This window comes from Equus przewalskii, chromosome 22 (assembly GCF_037783145.1).
Source record: "Equus przewalskii isolate Varuska chromosome 22, EquPr2, whole genome shotgun sequence".
Lineage (NCBI taxonomy): Eukaryota > Metazoa > Chordata > Mammalia > Perissodactyla > Equidae > Equus > Equus przewalskii.
Window position 1 is genome coordinate 40,757,772 of NC_091852.1, and position 18,618 is coordinate 40,776,389.

The window sequence follows — 18,618 nt, forward strand, 5'->3', positions numbered from 1 at the left end:
TAATCAATATATTAAAGGCTTTCTTGGCTGTGCACATTTGTCAAAGGCAGTGTATCTGAGAAACTGCACTAATGCATCTTGAAAAATTCAGCATCCTACACAGAAAACTTTCTCTCCTTCATCACAAGTACATATCAATATGTGAGAACTAGAAAAATACACACTTTGTCTTTCTTTATATTATTTCAAGGTCCACTATTACATTTTTTTAATGGGAAAAAAAAGTCGCTATGTAAAACTTCCCCTCCACTGAGCACTTCCTGAATCCCCACACTAACGCCAGGTGCAGGCATATGGGCGACAGCTTCCTCTGTGTTCCTAAAAGCACTTTGTACATACTTCCGACAGCAATTCTCTGACTGGAGTATAACCATTTGTTGACATGTCTGTCCCCTACACAGACTGTGCATTGCTTGACAGCAAGGCCATCTTTTCCAGTGGGATATTCCCAGGCTCTAGCACTGTGCTTAAAACCTAGTAAGCACGCAATAATGTTTATTGAATGAAGTAGATCACTAATGTGTACTCCAAGACACATCAAAATGTTACAGTGTCTATGATGAGAATCAAACATATATTAAATACCATCTCAGCCATAGCATCAAATTTTATGGTGATAAATTAGACCTTGAGAAATTAGAAATTCCAAAGTCTTGATTTCTATAGCAATCTTCACTCTCATTATCCTTAACAAAGGATAATGGTAATTTTTTGGATTTTATTAAATATTTATAATGTGTCTCTTGGTTAATTATTTTTACTGGAGACACTCAAAAAGCTGAGTTCTCAGTTCGTAATGGTAATGACCTCAGGTTTCATTAGCTTAATATTTCTTTTTTTTTTTTTTTAATTAAAACCATTAACCCTGCCTTCTTAGCCTTTGTCAATGTCTGTCAGGTGTGGTGGTATGCAGCTTGTATTATTCTGCCTTTTCTGTAAACCCTTCATGCTCTGAGAAGCTTTGAAAGTCCATAACATATAACTTTACTTTGAACACAAAATGTAATGATTTCATGTGTAAAAGAATTTAAACGGATAATTGAGGCGCATAGGTTGAAGGATTCCAGGATCTATAGAGGAACTATCTGAAAGTCCTTTCATTATTTTCCTACTTTAAACATAGTCCACATTTTCCTCTGAATTTTTTAAGTGAAATTATCATTTTGTATGAGATTATGGGAAAGCAATAGTGGAAGGGTAGAAGAAAATAGACTCCACACACCTATATTTAAAATATTTGTAGATTTTTTGTTAATAATATAGTTAATATTCTTATCATTAGATAAAATTCAGTTTTGTGGCATTAATTATAACATAAGTTTAAATGCAAAATAACTTTTTTTTGCTTCATACTAATATAACCATAACTATTTCTATATATATATATTTGCATATATTATATATACAGACCTCTGTACTTCAATAAATTGGAAGGGAAAGAAATTGTCTAGATACAGTCCTATGATTTTTAGTACATAATAATGTAATGTAAATTTCCAAGTCAAGGATAAAATAGAAAACTATACAAATATTTTTATTTGTATAATATCTGGGCCTGACTTTTACTTAAAATGAAGCCAGTAGCTAGAATTAATTTTAGGTGGGATGTGTGAAAATCCAATGGTCTTTGAAGGCATGATCCCCAAAGTCAAAGTGAGGTAGAGCTGAGTTATCTGTGACCGATTGCTAGAATATTGTGGGGTTGAAACACTCAAGCCTCATAGTGCTAACCTTTATAACATGGTTCTTACAAGTCCAAAATTACCAGACTTTCAAAAAAGCTATTGGCACTCTCATAGTAACCGAGGTTTAAACGTGATATAGCTGAATGATTTCATTTTACAAAAATCTGAAACTTACAAAACAGATGAATCAATTTTTAAAAAGTTCTTCACTTAGCAAGAGCATTAATACAAATGCTCTTTTAACATGAGCTCTCTGCACTTCAAAAGAAGTAACCCAATTTTTTAAAAAGTTTACACAAAACTCAGGAGCCCATTTATTACATAAATTGCAGACAGTTATTCTGAGTGGTTTCATTTCTTCTCGGGGTGAAAGTGAAGCTGAGCAGTTTTTGTTAAATGTAAATGATGTCCTTAAACGCTTTTTCACTGGTGTTTAGGGGAACTTGAATGGATTATCTTGATAAAATCTTAGCAACTCCATTTTTACAGATCTAAGTTAATAAACCCAAGCAGATGCCATATCTATGTCTCATGCTCTCAGATGAGATTTTATAAATAAAAAAAGAGCAAAATTAGAGCATTTTTAAAGGGGAAAGGATGTTTTTCCCCAGTATTTGTGAGTCTATCATCTTTAATATTTATTATATTACTTATAATATATTATGTACTTATTATTTATAACTTAGAAAGTATATATAATGTCAAAAAATCAAATGATTTGCTACCTATAAAATCATATTTCATTACTTTAGCAAATGTTACTGTAATCAAAATGCTAAAGTCTTTAAAAATTAAATCCCATTTCAATTGGTAAAATGAGAAAACAATCATCCTGCTTATTTGATTTTAAGTCCTCTTTGAAGGAAAACTGAGTTTTCAGTGAGGTTTTCCTTTTATTAAGTAGGCATGGTTGATACTTATTTGAAAACACTTGTCATTATAATTGGTTCACTCTTCCATTCCTTTTGTTTTTGGGGTGGGATGGAGAATACAATAAATTCTCTATAATTATTGCCCCCAAAGAGAAACAACCACCAAACTAGCCTGAGGTACCCAAACCAAATTTGGGACTATAGTTAGGAATCTTTCATAAGATTTTGTTCTTCAAAAGTGTTTTATCGAGGAAAGTGCCAAGATTAACAGGTAATCATTCCTATGTTTGGAATTTGTGGAGATTATGTGGATTTTATGTGGAGGATCTATTTAAATTTAGTAAATTACCTCCTATTTTCTAGTAAATTATTTAATATTGTCATTTTTAAAATTTTGGACCCAGTTTAGAGTCAGACAGATTTTGATTCAAATCTTCACTGAGTTGTCTGCCCTTACCCTACTCAGTTTCTAGGCATAATAAAACCTACTGCCTAGAGTGTTTTGAAGATGAGCTGAGATAATGTATGTACAGACCTTATACATATGATAGATTCATGCCTGGATCATGGCAGGTAGACCATGAATGTTAAATATTAAAGGTTACTTCTTAGCTGTTTTAGATTGTATATTTGATATAAGATATGCATTAAGTTTAATCCTAATTAGAAGTAATAACTGAAGGTTATTTTTGAATTTTTAAAATCATGGTATCACTTCAGCTACTCCTTTCTTGCTTTTTTTGCTTGCAGGCACATTTCATGTCCTAAATATGGTACAGGGGGTAAAACCTGCATTGTCACATTTGATGACCCTCACTGCCACCCACCTCCATTCCCTCCAGCTCATCCATTTTTACTTAAAGTGAATCAATTATGGGAAGCAATGAATATTTCTATGAGAGTATTCCTTAGTTGAAAACACTTACAATTTTGTTCTTATGAACATTGTTAGCTTTTTGTTGTCTGTAAAATTTATTCTAATGGACTGAGGTTTAGGGAAAATATCAGAACATGGCCACTGTACTTCTCATGTGCCAGTAACATATAATTAGAACACTGAAGAAAGAAATGGATTTTTATATTATTACATTCTGATACAAAGAAATTTCCATATTGAGAATATTTAACAATTCTAAAATTGCCACAGAATTATGGTTTTAGTGAGGGAAAATGCCAGGAATATATGGCATTAAGTAATCTAAGTACTTTTATAGGATATTAAACTATATGCACTATTATTATCATTTAGACAACTTTCAATTATCTAACTTATCTTAAATAATTTTTCATGAATGTCTTCAACTGAAACAGCATTTTCAATCTGTAGGTGGAAAATTACAGTAAAGTTGAGGGCTTTTTTAAGATTATGAGTATGATAAAGTAACTCTGATTAAAGGTATTTTTCTCAAAATATCAAACTAATCTAAGTTTACATAAACAGGTCATAAATTTACTGGCAAATATCTATACAGCAGTAGTAGATAGTGAATTCTTACTTTGTTTATATTCTGTACATAAATACAGTTCAAGGTGTTTATTTAAAAAAACCCAGATAGTACTAGTATAGTTCAACATTAATTACGAAATTAACTAAATATGATGGTTGAGCAGTATGGTCCAAAATAAATTATGAGTTAAGAGTATTGTTAGTTCACTCTTTATAGTCTAAGAATATCAGTACATTAGAAAAGCAAGCTTCCCAATTGAAATTCTTGCTATTAGAAGTATATAAAATACTACATTCTAATCTAAATTCTTCTCAGGTTTTGCCCCCCAAAGTTTTACTGAATTGATTCCATTTATACTAAGAGATTAGTAGTTTAGTTAGCCATTTGGTGTTTAAGCTCTCAAACTGAAAAACTGTTTTAAGGATGGTGAGTGCACATAGCAAGAATAAAAGCACTCATGATGACTTTGGAAGCCAACTGCATTAGGTGTCACTTTCCTGTGATAGTTACCGGTAAATTACAGTAACTTCATGTAGAATAGACAAGAAAATAAGCCTGTTGTTAAAATAAGTGATTAAAGTATATGCCCAATAAAATATACTAACCTTTACTGCAATATGATCAGTTAAAAAATTATTTTGTGTTTCTTATGATCAGAGGAAGTTTATAACAACTTAAAAAAATCTTTATTTCAGAGTAGGTCTTGAGAAATGTAAGCACATTGTATCTGCATACATATAGATGAAAGTTAAGAAGGGTTTCAACAAAACATGGAAACAATTCCTTTCCAGGAGTCATTCTGTTTCCATCCCATCCTTCAAATGAGAAAACTTAGATGGCCTTGCCTCATCAGGGAATGTGCAGGTCCTTTCCAATACAGGGCATCCCAATCATTTCCATGGCAACAGCCCTTGAGAACTTAAAAGACAACTAGATTCACAAACAGAAAAAGTTAAGACTCCTGAGTACTGTTAACTTTTTTTTTTAAGTGCAAAGCTGGCCAAACAATTTAGGATTCTCCAGAAGGAAAGGTTGAGCCTTTTATCAAACTTGGAATTGTTAACTTTACTGCAAATATTAAGTTGGATAGCCATTCTCAGAAAGTGACTGATATAAAAGGGCATAAGTCAGAAGTCCTTCCCTGGAATATACCTCCCATTTTTAAACAAATAAAAAGGATTAGGAGAGGAGGTTGAGGAAGGACCCTTCAATGAATCTGGAAACTTTAGTTTAAAAAGAGGGGGGAGGTGAGGAGGAGAGAAGAGAGAATTGGGAAGTCCTAAGCAGTTCCTTTCTCTAGCCTCAAACCCTTTAAGCCACAACCTTCCAAACGTGTTATTTGATCATCCTTTAGCATTTAAAATTTGTCCAAGAACGATGGCTTCTAATGTTACTACCTAAGGGAGTGTGAGGAAGAAAGGAGGGCTAACAGCGCAGGTGAGGGCACAGAGAGAGTTGTGGTGACTGAGGGTGACCCCACTGTTCCACTTCTCCTTAAGGATTTTCATCCGGAATAACCCGGCCACTGCGCTGAGTTCAGGAAGTCAGGGCTGTACATTTCTTTTGAAACCAGACAATAACCCAGTTCCCTCCGCCTCCCTCCCCTGCACCTTGATCCTCCTGACGCCGACTCTCGCCCACTTTAAATGCATCGAGCTCATTACCATCCCAAGAGTATCAAACAGATAAATACGGAACACATCTACGGACTACGGTAAAGAAAAAAATAAATCAGAACTACTGCTTTTTTGTTTCACTGCCCCCTCCTCCCAGCCCCCAGCCCTTTGTGTGTGATGATTCCCCTTCAAGCCACCCACAAATCCAGCATACGAGAAGAAATGGTAATTTTTGGTTTAAAAGTTCACTTACCACGGCAAACCTCAAAAAGCTTTGTCATGCTTTTTGTACTTAATTTTTCAAAACTGCTTGTGCAGGGCGCAGAACTGGGAAGGCAGGACTAAAGTATCTCTAATAATCGCAACAAAAAGGAAAGAACATTCACCAATCAGAATTACATTAAAATGCACAAACCCCAGAGCAAGACGCACGGTTCAGACCATACCAGGGAGGGGGTGGGGGTGGGAAAAGCCAAGCTAACAAAACAAAAGGTAAAGGAGAGAGTTGAGTGGTTGAAGGCGAAATTGATCCAAGCCGCCTTTTAACTGAGGACCGGCTTAAAATCACCACCACCGTCACCCCCCGCCCCCAGCACCCCCGCGATTACCCCAGTGACTGCACTTGCCTCCAGCCAGCTCAACTGCAGGAGAGGAATGCCCCATCTAAGTTCACTAGCCCTGCCACAGTCTTCCACTGCCTGATGGGTTCGTTCAGGAAAACACTTCCAGAGGCATCATCCACTCGAGGTCTGGGCTTGGCTGCTGGCTGCGGGGCTGCTGCAAGCAGCTGCTAGGATCGGTGCCGTCTCGTTCCTGCCTCATTCGCGCTGCACAATAGCCCCGGCTGGGTGCACCTCATTAAGCCAGCCCGAGAGCCCCAGGAGCAGGGCAAGCAGTGTGACAGCGCTGCCCCTTTGTAATGACTGTGTGATGGATGCAACCGAAGGGTGGGGTCTGGGTGGGTCAAAACTGTTAATGACAGTATGTATCATTCTGTCTGTCCTCCAGGAGAGGGAAGCCCCCTACCCTCCCCCTAGGTCTAGACATAGATGTCTCTCTCTCTCTCTCTCTCTCTCTCTCTCTCTGTCTCACACACACACACACACACACACACACACACACACACTTCCTCGTTCCCCACCTCCCTATGACATTTTCTGCAATCAGCGTTCAAAAAAGTATGAAAAGTATCGGGTCATTTCTATCTGAACAGATTATCGACAGCGAATTTATCCAAACACTTTAGGAAAGAGAAGATCCTAAAATCTAAAATACAAGCGCAAGGGGGGCGAGGAGAGCAGGGTGGGCTGGGTGCTGGAGCGAGTAGGACGTTAACAGCCAATAGTTTGCACCTGTCCGTCAACTCGCACCACCCACTCAGCGCCGCTCGGGCCAGCGCGGGCGGCCGCTTCGCTGGTACCGCGTTCCTCCGAGGGTCGGGCACCATGTGGGGGGCGGGCAGCGGGGTGGGGAAGGGGGAATAAAACCAACCCGAGAGGCCCCAGCCCCGGAGGGGAATGCAGGAGGGGCGCCTGCACCCTGACCGCGCGCGGCCAGTAGAGGAGGAACCCTGATCCCAGACCAAAAGCCCGACCTGCCAGGGAGGGGCCGCCAGGGTGTTAGAGAGAGTTCCGGGGTCCGAGACGGCCGGGTTGGGGGAGAGGTTCTGCCCCGGGCCGCTGGGTACCCTTCGGGCCAGCGCCCGTGTCCCGCGTCATAGTTCGGGGCTGCTCCCTCTCCCGGGAGCGCCGCCCTTGCAGGTGCGCAGCGAAGCCACCAGGTGCGGGACTCGACCCCCGCCTCGTCCCCTCCGCTCCCCACACACCTGACACCCCCTTGCAGTCTCACTCCATTCTCCGTCCCGCCCATGCTGCCCCGAAGGCAGAAAGCACACAAAAACGTCTCTCCTTTCGCTCCCTTTATGGAGAGTCTTGAATCTTTGCTTCGCTTCTTCCAGGTTGCCCCATTGAAAACATCCGCGGATACCTTTTTTTCCCCTTTCAATTTTGTTAAGGGTCGGAAGAACCCAGTTCGTAGGCACTCATTTTTCAAGTTTAAGAAAGCCTTACAGGATCCTTTATTTCCCCACGTGGACAAATAGACTGTTACTTTACACTCTACATTCCATTTCCAACTTACGGTGATGCTATCCCCTCTAAAGGTGGCCACAAAGCACCTGTTCCAAACATCCTGAGCGATTTCCCCAGAACCGCGTGGATATTTATTTATGTTTATTCAAGTTTATGGAGCACCACTTCTCTGACACTATGTAATCGACTTCTATATTTTCATCACTGATGCCTTACAGCAGCTAAGAGAAAACAAGAAGCAGAGGGAAAACAGGACATTTATGTCTAATGAAGCATCTCTCCCTTTTTATGTCAGCTATTTATTTATTAATCACTTAAAATTTGTGTATATAGGCTGTGCAGCCTGTTCTAGGCCGTGGGAGAGCACTAAAGAAGACTTTCAAGCCACTCCTCGAAGAGCTTCTGATCCGTGGGGGAGGTAAGAGAGCCGGAAGCTCTTAATTGCTTCTAATAAGAAACCACTTTGAGTAGAAGGGAACGAGATCTTGTCAGACTTTAAGCAGAGAAAAAAAAGAAGGGTGTGGTGTAGTCTTTCTGTGGTTCCTTCAGGTCTTAAAAACCTTCTAGGGCATGGAAGCCTTCTTTTTTTAACCAATTACTTTTCACAGCTTTTTACAATTCTATGATTTAGAAGTTGTACCAGACTTATATTCACATATGTCCTATAATTAAAGAAAGGGGGGAGACTGGGGAGGAGGGAAGACCAATGGAATGAGTGAGAAATCTAAATTAATTCACTAATTAATTAATTTATTGACTAACAGTAACACCGATTTAATAAAGCTTGCTTAGAAGAAATCCTCAGAGATAAACCTTAATGAGTAAGAATAAGAATTATATATAATTAACAAAATAATTGTTTCAGTGTAAATAGCTCTCTTAAGGGCACCGAAAACTTTTAAAAAACATTTCCTCTTACATTGTTTTACTAATAATTTGCATAATGTAAAAAGGGTTAGTTCATAAAATAGCTGTGAGTGGTGACAGAGCAAAGGGCTTTTGGAGTATGTTATTAATTGTAAGTATAATAACAAACAATAAAAGTTTATGGTATTATTATAGCTCTCCATTTCCTCCAAACCTAGATGGGCAAGATGCTAAATACTTTTTTTCTGAATGTATTCCCCTGGTTGAAAACTACTAGGACATTTTTTAAAGACTAGCTCATTAGCTGACTGGGTAAATTCCACCCCATGCCCCCATGAACTTTTGTACAGGTTTGAAGGCATTCTGGAAAATATACATTTTACTAAGTTTACTTTTCTCTGATCTCCCTTTCTGCTCCTCCAACCTAGAGCTACATATATTAAGAGAGGAAAAATGGAAGGAATGGGAATGCTAACTAATGGAATAAAGGTGTTTTTCTTGACACTTTGAAAAACAGACTAAAGAAATAAACAATAAATTTGGAAATTGGGTCTTTTAACAAATGAAAATTTTAGGATGTGATAAAAACAGTTCCTGTAAGTGTATGCATTAAATGTATTAACCTTGTGAAACATAAGGTTGCACCTGGGAGAAGTTAACACAGTTGGAGGTTATTAAGACACATCAACTCACTCAGCATTAATGAGGAGAACTTGAGCCTAGCCTGGAACACAGTTGTACTGAATTGGCAAGAATTGTATACCTAAATGTAAACTGAAATTTTTTTAGGAGGGGAGGATATATCAAGCTCAAGGAAAAACTGTATATATGTTTAAAAAAACCCCACAAAACCAGAAAACTGCCATCCTGCAAAAGTGTTTTTCCTATCAAAATTTCCTAGCTTATTCCATAATAACTTATATAATATGTTAGTACACTCTGAAAGAAGGATCTTTAGTACCCGAACAGGTAATATGTTCCATTTTCTATTTTTATTAATACAATTATAGGCCTGATTTATTTCAGCCCCTACTGTATGTGGCAGGGAAAAATAGAGGACAAAATGCTTTCTTTGACATACATCAGGGACTAGATTATAATCAATAAAAGCAAACTAAATTTGGAAAATATATAAGCTAGGTATTAAATAAGTAATTCACCATCTGTAAGTCCCCCACCAGTGGGTAATTGTTGACAGTCATGCTCAGGCTTCAATGACTAATGGAATATAATGGTTAATCCCAAGTGATCTTGGTTCTTTACTTTTAGGAACTTGTCAAGAAATTTTGTTTCAGGTAAGAACAAGATCATTGTGTAAGAATCCTATAAAGATTCTAAAGATTCTCCTGCACACTGTCTTTTAAGTGTAAGTTCAATACCTAGTCCTTGGGAAAGCATTGTTTTCGAGCTGTTATGATTTCTTTGCCCACGTTAAACAGCAGGGTTTCTGGAGTCATATAGAAATTGATTCCAATGCTTGCAAGCTGAATGACTTGGACAATTTTCTTAACCACTCTAGACCATGCTTCCCTCTTTAGTAAAAGTAAAAGAAGGACCAACTCCTACGGTTGTGATGATTTAATGATACAAAGTGTGAGAACGTGCTGCCTACTAAAATGTAAGCCCTATTGAGAAAGACATTGTAATTGGGTGCGCTCAACATGAATTCTCAACCTCCTCCCTTCTTATCTTACTCTAATTTAGAGACTAGAAAGTTCAATATTTGATTCCCCAATATTCCCTGCAGCTAGTAGTGTCTGTTGACACATTTTTGGCAAATTGAATGTAAAAATATATTTGCTGAGGGGTCTTCTGAAAAGACTTTGGCTTTTTTGAAGGAAGAGACACAATTGCCACCACCTTTTGCCCCCTTGCCCTACTCCCTTCTTCCTACTTGGATATTGTGTGATGTCTGGTGGTGGAACAAACGTCTTGCAGTTTTGAAGCAATAAGTTGAAGGCCAATGCTGAATGATGGTGGAGAAGAAACACAGGAAAAACCTGGGTTCCTGATGGCATATTCGAGCTGCTCAATTAGTCCTGGACTTCCTCCCTCTGGACTTCTTGCTTTATATGAAAAAGTAAACTGTTCTTTATTTCAACTATATTTAGCTGAAGATTCTAACTTGACGCTTCCTGATATGTCTGTTACTGTTGTTGTGTTTTCCTGTTTGTAGATGAAATCTGCCTTCCTTATTTACATGACCCTGGATGTCTGCCATTTTGAAGAATTCCAGGTAAAAGATTTCTCCTAGACTCCACCCATAACCAGGTCCCTGGTACTCGGGGGGCGGGTGAGGGGGGGGGGCGGTGATCAGCTCAAATTAAAGAAGGAGTGGGTTTGTAAGGACCATTTATTTGAGAAAGTCCTGCAACTGATAATGCTTTTTGAGGAATTCCCATAATTGTCCTATAACAGATTGAACCTAAAGTTTATCTAGTGCAAATATCTTTCCCCTTTCCTTTCATCATAAAATTTCTCCTTGCCTTTGTTTTCAAACAAACATGTAGGTGTAGTCACCTGGAATGTATTCATGCTGAAATATTCAGAATATTCACCTTGAAAGACTATTAACACATTTAATTGAAGACCCTAGTTTGCTGCCATAGCCAAAACAATTTTAAATGTCTTTTTTAGGAATTACGTTCAGGATCTGAATCAAAATTTTAGGGAATGCCAGCAATGTCAACAAATATGTTCTCTGAAGATTGGATTTGATTTTGGAAAATATCCAAAAGTTGTTCAGAGTCAAATCTAGTAAATTAAGTAAGCAACCACTTACAAACTGGGATTATTTTTGTTGTTAAAAAAAAAAAACAAATGTGTACACAAAATAATCAGATCTGAAACGGGTCTAACAATTTGTTGTACCAGTGATGGCATTGTTCAAATAAACATATGTCTTCCCAAGGTGACTGCTTTGGAGGTCCCCACACTTGGTCACATGTGTTAGCTAAACTCATCAGTCTCATAGCCACATTCAGTTGCAATTTCTCTGAATAAACCAGATGTTTTCTTTTCACCTTTCCCCTTCCATTCTGTCACAAATTTCTTACTCTGAAACAGGCTCAGTGTTCAATTGCTTCAAAGCCATTTTTGTAGTACTTTCACTTTACTATAGTTGATTTTTTAAAAAAAGTACAAGTAGCAAGGTAAAATTGTGTCACGGATGAGATAGAAAGATTTTGAATCAAACAGAATTTCATTTGAGCTCCAACCTTACCACTTACTAGCTGTGTGATTTGAGTGATTATTTATTCATTTAAGCCTATTTTTTTAATCTGTAAAATGGAGATAAAAATAGTACCTATCTTAGAGAGTGGTGAATATTAAATAGGATAATAAATGTGGGCTTTGTGTGTAATGCTTGGCAGATAGTAAGTGATCAACAAGGATAATTTAGGATAATACTATGTTAGACAAATACTGAAGTCTTTGAAATATTTAAAATGTAAAGAATATTAGGCCATTTATAGCAGTTGCTACCGAGAACTGAAACTCCAAAACTCAAATTTTTGATAGTTTTGAAGGCATTCTGAGAATGTACATTTTACAAAGTTCGCTTATCTTTGGTCTCTCTTTCTGCTCCTCCAACCTATAACTACATCTATAGGAGAGGAAAAATGGAAAGGACAGAAATGCTAACTAATGGAATAAAGATATTTTCCATGACATTTTGAAAAAAAGATTAAAGAAATGAACAATATATTTATTATGAATTAATTATGATTTAATCATGGATAATTAACATGAACTAATCTGGATATTTATATATTATTTTGTTTGATGCAGTAGAAAGAAATATGGTCCTAAACAAACCAGTCCTGGGTCCAGTGTATCCAATCTAGATAAATCTCAATCTACCTAAGTGTCATTTTTCCTCCATATAATGTAGCTAATGCCTGTCTTCCCAGGGAACTGTTCTCAAAAAATAGGTAAGAACCTGGTAATTACTTCTTTCTTCCTTGTTAATGAAGAATAGAAAACTGGATGCATTTTCTAAAGCATGAGGAAGTCACTACTAAGGCGGTTTATAAAAGATCTCCAGGAGTATTTCATTACTCAGAGAACTCAGATGAAAGTAGAAGGTAGATGACTGTTGATTTAGATCGTGTGTGTTTATGACATATCAAGCAGAACTGACTGAACGAAAATCGGTGTTTTGGTACAAGTTACTTAACTCCTCTCAGCCTGCTCCTTCACCTATTAAATGAGGAAGTGTAATATGAATGTGCTTTTCAGTTAATTATTTGCTTCTAGTTAATTTTAACAAAATATAAAACACTATTTTCTCATTTGACTCAACAAGACCTTCCCCTCACTGACCTAATTGTATTTGGCACAGAGGAGGATAGTATGAAGAAGGCGTAGAGAGAGACGTAAGGGGAGATGAGATAAAATCTTTCAATAGTTTTTGATTGACTAGAGTTTTTTACGTATTTAGTGTACAATCTCAAAAAGGAAATTATATTTTTCAGAAAAAAGGGAAAATCAAAGTCCTCTGAAAAGTACTTAGATTTTAAAAATTTCCTATTTTACTAGAAGAGAAATATCATGAATAATATGTTATTGCTATGCAGGAAGCAGTTTATTTAGAAATAAAGTTACATATATGTTAAATTTAAATGTTTTTGATATAGAGAAGACGCCACTGCAGACCAATGGTTCTCAAAGTCTGAGCTACAGACAGCATCATCATCCCCTGGGAAATTGTTAGAAGTCAAATTATTGGGCCTCATCCCAGATTAATTGAATCAGAAACTCAGGTGAACCTAGTAAACTATGTTTTAACAAGCCTTCTAGTAGATTCTGATACATGCTAAAAATTTGAGAACCACAGCTGTAGACTTGAGCAAAGGAATATGTCCCTTGTAATGCGCGTGTGTAGTTCCTCCCGTCGAGAGAAGGAGTCTCTGTCCACACCCTCGGAATCTGGGTTGGTTTTGTGAAGTGCTTTGACCAGCAGAATGTAGCAGTAGTGACAGTGTACCAATTCTCTACCTTGGCCTCAAGAGTCCTTGCACTTTTCCTTTCTCTTGTTTTATATGGTACTGCCATATAAACAGTCCCAGAGGAGCCTATTAAAAGATGACAGCACACATGGAGGAGAGTCCAGGTGTCCCAGCTGAGGCCATTCAGACCAGCGTAGGAGTCAACTCCTAGACATGTGAGAGAGCTCAGCCAAAATCAGGAGAGCTGCCTACAACACCCACAGCTGCTGCACGAGTAAGGCCAGCCAAGAGTAGAAGAACTACCCAGCTGACCCATATACCTACGAGCAATAATAAATGCTTACTGTTTTAAGCCACTGAGTTTTGGGTGGTTTGTAACGCAGCAGTGTGGGAATTGATACACCCTACCCAATGTGTAGAACATGTACTATTCTACTCCCTACTTAAAGAACCTTTACAATGATGACACTTTAATGAGGTTAAGACATCATGATATCTGTGAGGTGATAACATTTGCTTAATAAAGATCATTTTAAAGATTGCCAAGCAATTTATATACACCATTGCTAATTCTTACAACAACCCAGAAAATGTGGATATAATTATCAATTCCACTTTACAGATGAAGAAATTGAGAGTAATATAGGTTGAATAATTCACTCAATGTCACACACTAGGTGGTGGAGTTGACATTGGAACCCATGTCCTTTCAGTGCCGAAGACTTTATCTTTCCTTTCTGCCATACTGTGGGAACTGGAAGGACTATACATACTTTCCAGCCCAAAACTCTTATTTTTGAGGTAAAGAAACCAAAGAAGTGCAATAACTTGGCTAAAGTGATTCACAATATAAAGTTTTCAATCTCTATAATTCCAAATACTCACCTCTGATTGCAAAAATGGAGACCCTGAGCAACAAGCCCAGAGTCGTTTTGACCTGGGTAGAGGAATTTTCACTTTTAAATAAGCATAACAGGTGATTCTGCTGCAAGTGGGCCATGAATTGTCTGAGAAAGGCTGAGTCAAGTGAGTCCTGGGGCCAGGACTCAGATCCTGGTCTTCTGATTCTCAGCGAGGTCAGCTTGAAGCTACAGCAGTGATTGTCAGCAGAATAGGCAGAAGGAGTCCGTCTGGTGCGGCAGTCTTGGCAGGAGGTGGTCTGTCACAGAGTCACCCTAAGGGGCTTGTTCAGACCACCAATTCAAGGACTGAAACGTCCTCTCCCTACTCTCCCTGCATGGGAACCCTTGCTATAGTAAACTCTTGGTGGTGGTGGGTTTATTTATCTTCTAGAGTCCGCAGGTGTATAGGGGTTAACAACAACAACAGAAGTTGAGAGGTATTACTGCATCGCGTTATGCTGCCTCAATTATTTAACTGGTTAAATTTACTCTCACATGGTGAAATCTAATGAATAAAGGCTCCAGTGAGAATGGGATTTTGAACACAGTGGGTATATAACAACGACCTTGGGTCCTACTCATAGAGCTTAATACCATTCCCTGATGGGGGCTTGTAACTCCGAGCCTAAGTTTAGACAACACCTGTCTCAGGGAGAAAGCAGTATATGGATCTTTATGTTTGAAGTTTTTAGCTTAGCATTGATTTGGTTCAAAGGTTTTTCTACTTGGACCATAATTTTCTAGGAAGAAATCTGATTTGTTCTTCCATTGCTTTGCTAATGGGTATTGTTAGATCCTTATACAATTAACTGACCTACATGCCCATGCGCAGATCTTATTCACCGCCTGTCCTCGTGCTTGAGACCTGCCTTTCAACTTCCCTGATATTAAACAACCATCTACCTGCCTGAGTATCTGCTCATGGTTTGCTACAGGATTGACTTGCCAACTGTGCTTATGTCCTGTCCACTTCACGCCTTTATTCCCCTCACACCCTCCGCAAGAAGATAAAAGATGGAAACCCTTCCTTGGAAGGCCTATCTTTTGGATAATGAACATCTTGCCTTGTTTCTATGTTCAGACACCCAGTCTTTTTTCTGCACTTCAGGCTCTCTCATTGCAGCTGTCTCACCGTCACCCAGGTCTTAGAAATGAACGGCAGCAAGAGGAAGTGGAACATGGGTTACTTGTCTAGTCCTAGAAAGGCGGTGTGGTACAGGTATCCAGAGGACAGTGTCTTTTTGATTTTCTAAATTCTGTGGTCTCTGTGAGGCAAAGTTACCCAAAAGGAGCAGTAAGATGCTGACAGGGAGCAAGTTGTCCAAGACAGCTACTTTATGTTTGCCTAAGGCCAGCCCTGTAGCCATGGACGTCCAGAAGCGTGGTCTAGAGAGGAAAGTTGTGCCATGTTTTCACCTTTTATTTACTGTATTAGTTGTCTGTTGCTGCTGTAACCAATTACTGCAAACTTAGTGGCTTAAAGCAACACAACAGAACAATACGAAACCTCCCAGGTCACAAGTATGAATTGTGTCTTACTGGGCTAAAATCAAGGTGTTGGGAGGGCTGTGTTCCTTCTGGAGGCTCTAGGAAAGAATCTGTTTCCTTGTGTTTTGCAGCTTCGAGGGGCTGCCTACATTCCTCAGCTAGTGGCCCCTTTCCATCTTCAAAACTGTGATGGTGGGTGGGGTCTTTCTCATGTTGTATCATTCTGACACTTACTCACCTGTCTGCCTCTGCCACTTATAAGGACTTGATTTACATTGGGCTCACCTAGATAATCCGAGATGATCTCCCCATATCAAGGTCAGCTGATTAGTACCATTAATTACATCTGCAACCTTGATTGCCCTTGGCCGTATATTTACAAATCTTGGGGATTAGGACATGGACATCTCAGGAGTTGGGGGGGTGGGGCACTACTCTGCCTACTACATCTGTGTAGAGAAGAAAGAAATTTCTTATGGTAAACAAGTATGTGTAATGTCATCTATTCTCTAGGATTCACAAAGACAAAATACAAATAAAAATGTGCCAAGCCTTTTTTTTTTTTTGAGGAAGATTAGCGCTGAGCTAACTGCTGCCAATCCTCTTTTCACTGAGGAAGACTGGCCCTGAGCTAACATCCATGCCCATCTTCCTCTACTGTATATGTGGGACGCCTACCATAGCGTGGCTTGCCAAGTGGTGCCATGTCCGCACCCGGGATCCCGAACTAGCGAACCCCACGCCACTGAAGCGGAATGTGCGCACTTAACCACTGTGCCTCCCCGCCAGCCCTCACCCAAACCTTTTGACTTTAGGGAATCCATGTAAAGTACTGAAAATTCTAATAAGGTTGTGAAGAAAATTGTTATGCAGTTGACTGTATGAATGTAACTTTTTAAAAGCATATGTGGTTCTGGAGTTCATGTTCTGTAAGAATTGTTTTGAACCTGAAACATTACACCTCTGTACATGAGGAAAGCATTTGTAAAAACCAGCCCCTCCCAAAGAAATGGGGATCTAACTGAAATGGCTACAGGTAGAAGCAGAGGAAACAGAACAAAAGATGGTTTTGTAAAAGTAGAAGGAATTTTTTGCATTCGTATTATGATGTAATAATTTCTGTCTCAAACTCTCATCATTTCCTCTGGCTCCAATCCTGGATCCCATCTATGCTGTTGATTTTGCAGCCAAGTCAGTAATTTAAGTGCTAGGACTTATTCTGCATGCTAAATTCTGTTTACAGAATCAAAGGATTTTCAAATGGGAGTGCTTATCTGGAATTTGGAGATGAGATCTATCCAAGTGCAGAGAAAATCTTGTCTGAGAAATAATTAAATTACAACACTTTTTTATTGAGCTTGACATCTGTTTGTTAAAAAAATTAAATGTCTCCTTGTTTTTATCTTTGTTCATTTTTAAAAGAAAAATTACTTTATTGATTTTGTAAGTATAACAGTTGCTCATTATAATGAGTTTAAGTCATGCAGAAAAATAAAAAGAGGTTTTTTATTTACTTATTTTTATTTTTTTGAGAAAGATTAGCCCTGAGTTAACATCTGCTGCCAATCCTCCTCTTTTTGCTGAGGAAGACTGACCCTGAGCTAACATCCACGCCCATCTTCCTCTACTTTATATGTGGGACGCCTGCCACAGCATGGCTTGACAAACGGTGTGTAGGTCTGCACCTGGGATCCAGACTGGTGAACCCTGGGCCGCCGAAGCAGAATGTGCAAACTTAACTGCTGTTTCACCAGGCTGGCCCCAAAAAGAGGTTTTATAAAAAAGTCACCCTAAATCACTTTTTACCGTTATTGACATATAATACATGCTATTTTTATAAATAAGTAATGAATTAGAAAGGAGCCAAATGAAGCTGAAATGAATTGGAAGGGATTGCTAAACTTTTAATAAATGTAGTATTCAGTACAGGATATATTATGTCTTAAGAGATCCTTCTAAAGTTAAGAAGAAATTGTTAAAAACGTTAAAATGTTGACATCATATCTTTACAACCTACACATTTCAACTGCAGATGGCGTCGATTGTTTGCCTGCTCCGAGAGAGGAAGACATGAGCCTCTCCTTTGTTACCTCTCTTGCCTCTGGATCTTGTTGTTTATATTATTATTTATATATTGCCAAGGATAATACATTTACTTTCTGTTCTTCAATTATTTAGATATATTTTAAATTGATTCAGTGTTCACCCAAGATCTTTTATCCTTTTCCTCTTTTTACTTTCATTTCTTGAGTACCTGGATTTCATTATCAAGTTGTGTATTTAGCTGTTGTTTGGTTTTCGTTTGGTTTTTGTTTTTGTGAAGAAGGGTGCATGAGTGTTGTATTCTTCAGAACTCTTTCAGGTATTATTGTTAGATTACATTTCTTTCCTTCAAAATTTCTTAAATATTTCCTAATGTCGTCTCTTACTGCAGGTTACTGTGGAATAATATGAGACCAGCATGGATGTTTCCCTTTAAAGGGCATTTGCTTTGCTTTTTTGCTTGCCTAAAGAATTCTTTATCCTTGAGTATCGGTAATTTCACTAAGGATTTATCTCAGCGAATAGTGTTCCCAATCAAATCACCTTGGAATATATGTTACTTTTAGATCTGCAGGTTAAATTTTGCTTCATTTCAGAGAAAGTTTCTTCTTCATTAAAAAAAATTATGTCTTTGGCTACATTGCTGTGTTCCTCT

At 38.2% G+C, this 18,618-nt stretch overlaps 1 protein-coding gene and 1 long non-coding RNA gene across 8 annotated transcripts in view; one reads left to right on the plus strand and one right to left on the minus strand.

Moving 5' to 3' along the window:
* ELAVL2 (ELAV like RNA binding protein 2) overlaps positions 1-6,457 on the minus strand; it is a 155,821-nt gene extending 149,364 nt beyond the window's left edge. Inside the window, exon 1 of one of the 6 annotated variants that reach the window (XM_070589672.1) lies at positions 6,248-6,457. The gene's annotated coding sequence lies outside the window, so the exon portion shown is untranslated. Of the gene's footprint in view, positions 1-5,874; positions 5,996-6,247 lie in introns of those variants that run through there. The other 5 variants (XM_070589666.1, XM_070589660.1, XM_070589652.1 and 2 more) reach the window with 5 other exon arrangements.
* A 1,585-nt stretch (positions 6,458-8,042) lies between these two features.
* LOC139078356 (uncharacterized) overlaps positions 8,043-18,618 on the plus strand; it is a 32,750-nt gene continuing 22,174 nt past the window's right edge. Inside the window, exons 1-3 of one of the 2 annotated variants that reach the window (XR_011531291.1) lie at positions 8,043-8,129; positions 10,755-10,814; positions 13,645-13,770. This is a non-coding gene — a long non-coding RNA (uncharacterized lncRNA). Of the gene's footprint in view, positions 8,130-10,754; positions 10,815-13,644; positions 13,771-18,618 lie in introns of those variants that run through there. The other variant, XR_011531292.1, reaches the window with a different exon arrangement.